This window comes from Pavona decussata, unplaced genomic scaffold (genome assembly GCF_977016875.1).
Source record: "Pavona decussata unplaced genomic scaffold, jaPavDecu1.1 SCAFFOLD_21, whole genome shotgun sequence".
NCBI classification, from domain to species: domain Eukaryota; kingdom Metazoa; phylum Cnidaria; class Anthozoa; order Scleractinia; family Agariciidae; genus Pavona; species Pavona decussata.
The window spans coordinates 5,602,712-5,613,952 of record NW_028145444.1 but is presented as its reverse complement, the minus strand read 5'-3'; the positions used below and the strand labels follow the sequence as shown (position 1 = coordinate 5,613,952).

Genomic DNA, 11,241 nt, shown 5'->3' with positions numbered 1-11,241 from the left:
CAAGATACCTACCATGTATCATTTAATAAGCATTCTGTAAAAATATTCCTTACTTTACTTTTCATCCTCTGGTTTTTCCGAGAAAAAAAAATGGTAGGTAGAAGAGAATGTAGGTAGAGTGTTGAGTGTGCATACAACAGTTGTCTTCTGAATTCACAAAATGATGAACAACTAATACTTTGCTTGAAATATTGCAAATTAAAAGCATTTTATTACTTCATTCTTCAAAACAATCAGTGGTTTAAACTGTTCTTATACAAATAAAGAAGAGTTTGCATAACCCAGTATACAGAATGGAATCGAAAAGGAAAATAATATTAGTGTTTTTCCTTAATTGTTTCTGAAAAAGGTAAACCAGACTATGTTATAAGGTGTAGAAAACTGTAGCACTGGTTACTGACATTACAAAACCCATGAAAAATAAACAGTTATTATAGGGTGATCAAAAGTAAGTAAAAGAAAACAATTGACTTGGGGTATAACATTTGTTATAATGATATGTAAATCACTACAGTGGAATACCAATAATTGTTTTTAACCTCAAAGGGAAACATAATTTTGCTCCAAAAATAGGAGGTAAAAATCTGACTGAAGCAATCCAAGAGAATTTAAAACAACTATATTTGTTCAAAGAATTGGGAGTTTCAAATAACTGAGATTGCACTGTAAAAATTATAACCTGTACATATTTCATAATTCATTACTCACTACCAAGTTTTAAAGTTTTCTTTTAATTAAAAGAGATGGCTGATAGGAAGTTTGATGTTTTATCTTTAATCACAGTTATCAACAGAAGCCAGGGTTTGGTTGCATTAAACATGGCCTGAATATCAGCCACCTTGTCTCCTCTCAATTGAATAGCTATAAGAATGATTGAGTACAGCGCTCTGTTGCTTATAAACACAGCTAGGCCCAGGCATCCTGTAGCCAATCTCTGTTGTACTCTGACCATGCTAGAGCAATAGCCCTACCTGGTCAACTAATCAAATCTTTACTCAGTGAATTTTCTTTTGAGTAATAATGAGATGCCCATTCTATTTGGCTTCTGCCATCATAAACATTTTTGAAAAGGTAAGAAATTTAATACACAACTGGATCTATCAATTGGGAAAGTGCACAGAAATGTTCACACAAGAATGCATAATTTACAAGTTTATGAACTGCTTCAACAAGAACGTCCATTAACAAAGTGATTCTTGAGGCGTACAGTGTTTTCATCACATCTACAGGTATGGATCTGTGATGGTAAATAAAAAGCTTACATCAATTTCTTTTTTGTTACAATTTAAACAACAGGTCTTAATTATAAACTCTACCAAAAAAGGTACACCCGCTGTGTGTGGCTTTTGTGCCAAGGCAGTGGCAGATTCTAAAACAATCCAGAGGGAGGGTACATAATTTATGCAGATGAGGGCCTATGATGATTTTTATTTTTTCCCTTTCATGTTTTGAAAGGCCCCCCTCCCCCTCCCCAACCTGATGATGTTCTAAATATTTTTTTTCTGGCGCCCCCTCATGAGATATCCTGTAAGCCATTGTAAAATACCTTGCCCACTCCCTCTATCACCCTTTTTAAGTTTAAAACCTCCTCTAAAATGGCTGATACAAGCATCTCTGGAGTATTAAAATTTTATTACATTTGCGAACTTATATTTAACTAATAAATTTCACTTTCAAAAATCCTTTACTAAAAATTAAAAGGATAAGGCTGATATTCACTGCATGACTCTAGAGAATGCAGTGGTGTTATGTTGTAAACCACATAATATCAAGAAATAGCTGTTTGCTTAACCAAGGAATCATTCTAATATTCTTTCATGCAAATACTTACATCGATCTAGCCCCATATAACCTCACATCATACAAATTTGATTGTAACAAGATATCAATAGATTCTTTTTAAAATTAAATTCTTTTGGAGATGAAATCCAATAACGAACATTTTTTAATGTGGTCTTTATCATAAATACTGCATGCATGGACAGTATTTATGATGCAGTCATTACTAATTTTTTGAGATAATGCTGTTGTCAAGTCAGGTTCAGAGATACCAAATTGTCCAGAATTTGGAACTCTAATTACTGCATCAGGATTCATCGAGCACACAAAGACAGTGGCCAGGGGGAAGCTGAAAGGACTAATTCTACAGTTGGAGATGCCATTATCTAGGGCAATTCTATAAAATGGGAATTTATATGTTCTAAGATTCCATGAAAAAACAGACAAAGGAATTTAGAAGATAACTGTGACTAGCTGACTATGAAAATCACAAAGATAAAGAATGGAGAGCAATGCATGTCCAGAGGCCCTTACCAAACCATTATGATATGGTAATAATATGGGGAAAATGAGAGCTATATATATGGTCCATATATGGAAAGTAACTGGGTATATTAAATCAAAATATGGGTTTTATAACAAGCATGTACTTTCAACATACTCCAAGTATGGTGTTTATATGGACACAAAATTAAAGACATCAATAATGTGGGAATAACATGGTTGACTGATTCCCCATGTAATAACCACATTATCTTTCATTTTGAGATACAATGTATATAACAGTTATACGGATATAATATGAATGATAACTATAGTTATGTCATATGTGGAATTTATATGGCAGATGTACCCATGATCACTACATTACAAATATATCATGCCGATCACCTGGTGTCCATGCTAATCCCATATATGGGATTAAGACAAGAAATTAATGCAATCTAGTGTCAGCTGAAGAGGATAAAAACCACACTCCGTCAAGCACATATTGAAAAAAAGATCAGCAATGCTTTGAATCATAATTTGTTCAAGCAAAATGCTAGGTTTTACAAATTATGAGTTAGAAACAAGAAATTTATATGGTGGAGTCACAACAACAATGCCGGTTGCTCATGACAAAGTGTGCGCACTGACGATGCACCTGTTCGGTCAGATTACATTTAAAAGGGAATTTGTAACAGAGGGGGAGGAGCAGCCATTATTTTTGTCTTCTTTTGTTAACAGGACCCGGCTAATCATGATTACATGAAAGCATCCAAAAGTCTAGAAAAACATGTCCCGGGCTATAATTATTTTGCTAAAATTTGTGACTATCACTATGATGTTGGAGAGTTATAACTGGAATTTGACAAAGACGACTGCAAGGTTAAGAAAGAGCAGCAATGCGCCTCAAGTAAAAATGGTTGGCTGGCTCCACAATGGGCAGAATTCCATGCCCTTAAGGTACGCGTACAAATTAAAGTGTTTTTGAATCTCCGGCTACTTCTTTAGATGGAACAGCACAACCAGTTGATGACTTAATGCCTAGAGCGCAAAAAAAATCCTTCAATGAAGGAAAGCTGAACACAGTGAAAAAAATTACAGACTTTTCTTCAACAGTGTACCTTTGTGGTTTCTGAGGAGCTAGTTAAAATATACCTAGACAATTTAAAACATCTCCATTTCTCCAATTAGATTTGCGAAATCAAGCAACCGTCGAGAGGCGACGAAACCGAGACCCAATATATTATTGGCAAGAGTTACTAGACCTTACTTCTATCTGGAGTTTTAAAATCTCTTTGTGTTTTTCGAACTTGACACTTCAGTTGAGTTACTTGAAAAAACACTCCCTTCCACACACTGAGAAAAAGTTGAAAAATGAAAAGAATGGGCTAATTACCAGTCACCTACAAGAAGCAAAGGAACATGTTTTTGATGAAAATGAAATCACACTAGTTTTACACTCGCTTTTAACATTGTTTAAATTAAAAGACTTAATTTCAGCTCAGTCAAAAATACTCCCACGTCTAAACCTTTGCCGTTATACCCTATTATTTTAAGTATTTGTGTTTGTTCTCTGTAAAGATTGTCACAAATAAATGCTAAAATTAGAAATATATAAGCTTATGCGAGAAAAACTTGTCAGTTTATATAAACTGTAAGTTTATGTCAACGACACTGTGTAGCGAGACGTGTTTGACTGACTATTTTTCCTGAGAATAAAATTTCTTAAATGAAGCAAAATGGGATGAGATCAGAAAATAAGACTCCAAGGAAAATAACAAACATGGACCGAAAAAACGAGTTCAAAAGACTGCTGTAAAGTTAGCAGTAGCTAAAAGTTAAACGAGTTGCATGGTCAACACTGCAAGAAAAACAATATCTTGCAAAACGGCAAAGTTTTGTCAACAAAAATATACTGTCACATAAATAGATATAAATATACTCGCCTCTTTGACGAATAAACAGTCCTTTTGTTCCATTGCTGATTTTTTCGTTCGTTCTACATGTAAAACGTTAAGTGAGCGAAAAGTTTCACTTCAAGAGGAAAAATCCAACGTTTCGTCGTGTCGGAACAGAGTATAAAATGATTTCTCTTCGGCCGCTCTTCATGATGTGGCGTTTCCGCCGCTAGTCGCCTTGCTCTTTTTCCCACTGATGGAAGGCAAAATTGGACGAGATAAGAATATAACTCCAAGGGAAATAATGAACATGGACCAATAAAATTACCTCAAAAGACTACGCTGGAGTTAGCAGTAACTTATTTTATAGTTTATAAGCTTATAAACTGCGTGTCAACACTGCAAGAAATCAATATCTTGCAAAACAGCAAACCAGCAAAGTTTTGTCAACAAAATCACACGAATATACTCGCCTCTTCTGAGAATAACCAGTGCTTCTATTCCATTGCTGATTTTTTCGTTTGTTTTACAACGTTAAGTGACCGAAACGCTCCACTTCAAGAGGAAAAATCCAACGTTTCCGCGCGCCAGATCGGAGTAAGAACGTTGGGCTGCCGGTGACGCTAAAAGCTGGAAGGGTGGAACGGCGAAATTGGGAATGGCGGAAAATCACCCCAAATTCTAAAGCAAGGAAAGGCGGAAAATCACCCCATTAGAAAATAAAACTGCCAGGGAAATAATCAACATGGACCGAAAAAAAAGATCTCAAAAGACTCCTCTGAAGTTAGCGGTATTTAGCAGCTTCAGCTTAAATTAAACGGTGTGTTAACACTGCAAGAAATCAGGGGCAAGAAATCAAGATCTTGCAAGAGAGCAAACCAGCAAAGTTTTGTCAACAAAATTACATGAATATACTCGCCTCTCCGGACAATAACAAGTCCTATTTATTCCATAGCTAACTTTTTTCGTTTGTTTTACAACGTCAAGTGAGCGAAACGTTTCACGTAAAGAGCAAAAATCCAAGTTTCGTCACGCAGGATCGGAGTAAACTGGTTTCACTTCAAGATTCTGCCAGTCGATTTGTTTCTCCCGCCGCTAGACGTCTTGCTGTTTCTCCCGCTGTCGGTCACATAAATTGACTTTGTATTTTGTTCTCTTCAAAAGATCTTTTTGTTTTCTTAATTAAAGCAGTTGGCGATGCAACTTCCCGCCAAACAAACGCGGGTAGCAGCACGGCTTCACACATCTAAGTTTTCCTGTGGCTGCGTACGGGCGTACGTACGGTCGTACGTACGGATGGACAAAAGTGACGTCATAACCAAACCAAAATTTTTTGCATTCACGGGTTACCAAATTCTCTTAGCTATGGCGCTCCGTACGCACGCCTCCGGCGTGCGGAGCTCCGCTAAAACTGCGAGCTATACATTTGATTAAGAAATCTGTTTGCATGTTCATTGCTCCCATATTTTAAGAGATCAATATTAAAATCACCCATTAATATACAGGTCTTGTTTTCTTTATCCATTGTGTGAAGGATTGTTTTCAATTCTGTTTCAAAGTCATTAAAATTATTCGTGGGTGGTCGTTCCTATCAGTTATAATTTTATCATTTTCCTTAAGGTATGTCTCTATAAAAATACTCTCTATGATATCATCTTTTTGTAAGTTCAAGTCATTTCGAACACGGTAAGTCAAAGCTGAAGGTATAAACATCCCTACTCCCCCAAAAGACTTTGTTTTCCTGTTAATGTTAACAAATGAGTAACCTGGTAAATGGATAAGTGATTCGTTGTCATTATTAATCCACGTTTCACTGATACCAATCACTGAAAATTTATGTGCTTATTCCTGTTGCAAGTCATCTACTTTGCCCATCAAACTTCGTACATTTTGATGATATAAAGAAAAGTAGGAATTATCCGATAGACTATCCGAAATTTCGCTTTTAAACCTCTCCTCAAGATAATAGTCGCATTTCGCAATATTGTCAATCATACCTTGATACTGATGATATTCTAAGTCTGACATACCTGAGTTTTGATTAAAAGGATTGAACACTAAATTCTTTAAACTATCATTATCTTTCTCAAATATTTGTTGTCTAGTATCGAGTGTAAATAGATCAGTGAACTCAATATCCTCTATATGTGTAAACGGTATTGATTGTTGAGAACCAGCACGGGTTACATCTTGATCAATTAAAACATTCGAACAATTAACGTGGAGGTTTACTCCACATTTTTCACAAGAATTTTGTTCTCCACTTATTTGTCTATTACAATTAAAACAAATGAATTGTATTATAGTTCATAATTTACAATAACATCTGATCTACTTTACGCTCTTTATTCAATATTATGTAATTCAATCCAACCTTTCAGTTCCATCACTCGTGCATCATCCTTCAATTTACATTTAATTTTTCCATTTGTAAACCATGCAGTTTCAACTGAACGCTTCTCCTTTAGCCTCTTCAAACGTTGAGCAAGGTCATGAGCCATATCTTCCAGTAACACCGGCTTTTTCCCCTTGAGCTGCCGCCGCTTCACAAGAAGACGCATCTTTCTTTTATTTGATACTAGTTTGGCGATGACAACTCGGGGTTTTGGGATTTGCGTTGACCTTTGGTCGTTGCGATCAGTTACTCTTCTTACTCCAACTCTATGTATGATTTCAATTTCCTCTGGCTTAACCTCCTCTCCAAGGTTGTCCTGCATACACGCAATGAATTTAGCCTCTAGGTTTTCGTCTGGTTCTTCTTCAAGGCCAAGCAGTCTGATGTTATTCTTACGAGAATACTGTTCATTGCGGACAGCATACTCCCATGTTGAATCGATGTCTTTTCGTAGATCATGTTCTACATGGTTCACGGTCTCATTGAAGTCTTCTTTCATCTGCAACAGCTGTTCCCGTACCCCCTCAAATTTCTCCTGTAGGTCCGATATTTTCTCGTCCATCATGGCGCTTAGTCTAGTGATAAAGTCGTCAAGCTTCTCATCCAAGACACTTCTAAGAGCTTCAAGAATCTCGGGTTGGAGATTTTGCATCCTATCCCTTGTCGTTTTCGCCTGTTTCTTGCTCGGGCTCGTATTTGTGCGCCCCGGTGTTGGTGGGGCACGAACAAAGCTTCTTTTTCCCTTACCTCCTTCATGCACTTCTGTTATGGCCGCCATGATACTGCATAGCATAATTGACATAACATAATATATATTAACACTTTTACTTCCTCTGGTGGCCAGGAAAAAAAGTCAAGAAAATATAATTTTTGTAAATATCTTTGGACCATTTTAGTTTCTATGATCACTAGATTTCCTCCAGAGTTAAGAAATTAGGCCTCCATTGCTAATATCTTCTAAGAGTGAAACGGTTACTGACATTGACATATAACAAGTCCACGTGTCAAACATTTACCAAATAGATGCTTATGGCCAATAATTGGCTTTATTGGCAAGGCATGAGTTACAATAATTACAAATCGCATGTTGGTTCAAAGATATTATTTTCTTTCCCAAAGGTACAGTTGCTTCAATATCATTTTTCAAATCAACATGGCCTGAGAATCCTCAGCCTGAAGGCCACAAGCCATGGGGGAGGGAGGGGGCGGGGTGGTTGGCAACACTTTTAACCAGTATTGTAAATTTTTGGAGGAATTAATTTTCATCCCAATGGTGCAATTTTCAGCTTCAGCACTTCTAAAGTATGAAATATATGCAAAAACCATGTGATTTACTCAGGCTAAGCTCTACAAACAAGAAAACAGGAAATAAAAGTTATCACTTACCCACAGCTAACAACATGAATCATAGTTATATTTATGGCCTTCGATGTTTAAGTCTTCCTTTTATTTCTAGTTATATGACTAGATAATTTTTTCCCATGGTTCCAACCTACAATACAAGGCTAAGGTGGTGTCCTGCCTCAAGTCAAAACCTGGTAATACATTTTGCAGAAATATGCGTTACAGCCTAGATTGTGAAAGGCTTAGCCTCTCTGGGAGCTTCAGTATTGTACTAATAAATTTTTAGTGGTGATAAGGTAAAGATCTGTAAACATAAAAGAATACAGTACATAAAAGCCATCACCTGTTCAGAGCAAATAACATTTCGTTGACAGATTTCAAAGGTTAAAAATTGTAATAGTTATGGTTTTTATTTCCCTCTGAGAAACCTGAACAACAAGATTCTTACAGAGCAACAGCCTAAAGAGGCTAAACTTCTCTGTTACTTCAGCAAGGCCAAACTAGTGGGTTAATTAATTAGTGATGGAGGCTTCTGAGTGGGGTTCAAAATATATGTTTAAATGCTTGTTATTCTAAGTTACAGTACTTGCCTCTGAAACACCCGGAGAACAAAATTCTCACAGAGCAACAGCCTAAAGAGGCTAAGCTTCTCTGTTGCTTCAGCAAGGCCAAATTAGTGGGTTAATTAATTAGTACTGCAGGCTTGAGGTTCAAAATATGTCTTGGAGAGACGAACTGATCTGAGTTGTGACATTTCCTAGTTATTGTTGTGAAGTCCCAGGCGTTCGTGACCGCGTGGGACCCAGACCGGATGTAGACTATTATGGGCTATTAAAAAAGGCACATGGAATGAAAATGGCTGTCGTATAGATGAATTTTTAGTTTGTGAAACGACAAATAACCATGTGTTATAAATGCTTGTTATTCTAAGTTACTTGCCTCTGAAACACCCAGAGAACAAAATTCTCACAGCCTAAAGAGGCTAAGCTTCTCTGTTGCTTCAGCAAGGCCAACCTAGAAGGTTAATTGATTAGTACTGGAGGCTTGAGGTTCAAAATATGTCTTATAAATGCTTGTTACAGTACTTGCCTCTGAAACACGCGGAGAACAAAATTCTCACAGAGCAACAGCCTAAAAAAGACCATTAGGTTGTGTTTATACCCAATGTTTTTTCATAGCTACAACAGAAAATGTGTTAACGTGAATAAGAAATTGGTTTTAAATACTCACACTACTGGTTGATGTTTTGTTCCCTTGAAAGCAGCTGGAGAAGAATGTTCTATCTCCCAGAGTTGCAGCCTCAAAAAGCCAAGCTCCTCTGTTACTTTCAGCCCATAAAAGAGGTGAAAGCTACAAAATACCCGTAGTGCATGGCAAAGGAAACAAAATTCAACTTGAGTCCCACGTCCACCAAGTGAAAATGTGTTGTCATGAAGCTTGACAAGCAGCATGTTAAGGGCCTACAAATCCAATGTCACTGCAGAAAATAATGCATTTACATCAGTTATGCGATGAAAATAGTAGTTATTTTTATAGTCTAAAAAACAACATATAACAAAGGAACTAAAGCTACAGTGTAAGTTTCAGAAACCTAAGATTTACACATTCCATGGGCACCATGAACAATCCCTGTGCTGGGTTCGTAAAGAAATGGAATTAAACATTGCATGGCTTCTTGCTTTTTGTCACCCATCAAACATTAGAAAAATAAGAATATGTAAGTATATGTTACGCAATGTTAACTTTGGTTTAACTCAGATATGCTCAGTCTACTTTAGGACAAATTAAGGACTTTTTAAGTACTTATAAAAGAATCCCAGGACTTTTCAAGGATAAATGGGTTTTAGGGAACTTTCATTTGGGCCTTTTGATGAAATTCAGGGACTTTTCAAGACTGTAGCCAGGCGTCTGTTGTAGGCCTACTCACAGGTGTAGTCCATTGGACGAACGATATGGAGTGGGTAAAACTTTGCCAATTTAAAATGTATTTTAAAATTATTGTGTATTTTTTTTTAATGTATTATGTGGATCATAAAATCTAATCATTATTGCAAATTATACAACCTTTAAATTTTACAGTGTAATGTTTGCAATCAACAATTAGCCCATCAGCCTTTAAGACCTTTTTTTCTTCATTGAATCTTGTTATTAATTTTTCCACTTCACTCCTGCAAAATAGCCATGGATCAAAAACACACTTTACCAAGAATCAAATAATATTTATTAAAAGTTCCCATTAAGTTAATAGCAGACATTGTACTCCACTGGGTTTGGATTTAATATAATGGTTGCCTGCTTGTCAAAATATTATGAGCTCCTTCAACTTTCTTCTGATCTTCACCATCGTTCTGATGACAGACATAACATGTCAATCCAGGACAGTGGTGATGTAGAAAATCCTTTCGATCGTATTTTTGCTCACACTTCAAACAATAATAACCACTACCAAAAAACCCTTTGATGGAATTGCAAGCGTGAAAATGTTCCCCATTCTTGATCAGGATCAACTGTTTGTCCTCCGCTTGCTCTGGACCGTTGTAAATGATTGGATATCCGTAATCCACCGACACCACTGCTATTTGATACTCAGACAAGTACTGTTGGAAAAGAGATCAATCTCGTCCAATCCACAGGGTCCTTCCGGTAGCGAGCCAAATGATGCAATTCACGTGCTAATTTGCCTTAAACGGGACGACCCTGTTTAATATCTCTGTAACGATAATCCTTGTCTCGATACGCTTTCAGTGTCACCAACGCTCTGGCACATCAAAGTTTGTCGTCGTTGTTGATGACTACTACACTTGTCTTACTTTGCAACATTTTTTAAATATGTCTTGTTCCCAGTTTCAGTCCTTTTTTCCCCACTTCCTCGTCCTCGATTTCTCACGTGTGTCACTTCCAAATGAAACGTGTCATCCATTTCAAATTGTTGATTTGAATTCAGAATGCGCGACATCATAGCAAATAATCCTTTAACCGGCCCTTCGTTTCTACGCCATTCACCCACTGAAACGCGATGTGATTGATATGTGTGGTGCAAACGACTTGACGACATGTTCACAAACAAAAAATCACCGTCATCTTCTTCTCCGTTCAACACTTGTTGCAATACGGCACGTCGCGACCCATTTTCTAATCTGTGGGCAATATTTCCTCTATTGGAACCAACAGCATGGGATGATTGAGACAAACGGGTTGTAAAGACGCGACGATGTACATCAAAACGTCGTGCTCGACGATCTGTGTAGGGAATAAGCTCAAAATTAATGGCATCACTCGTTCCTCCACCCAACTGTAGCTCCGCTCGATCCAAAGCTTCTGCCAAAACTTCGTCATCGC

At 37.0% G+C, this 11,241-nt stretch overlaps 1 long non-coding RNA gene across 1 annotated transcript; it reads right to left on the bottom strand.

Annotated features, from left to right (window-relative positions):
- Positions 1 to 335: 335 nt before the first annotated feature.
- On the bottom strand, positions 336 to 10,294 carry LOC146486421 (uncharacterized). Its single transcript, XR_014859438.1, has 3 exons — positions 9,967 to 10,294; positions 9,133 to 9,379; positions 336 to 1,237 (listed from the first exon to the last, which is right to left on the bottom strand). It is a non-coding gene; the product is annotated as an uncharacterized LOC146486421 (long non-coding RNA).
- Positions 10,295 to 11,241: the final 947 nt, after the last annotated feature.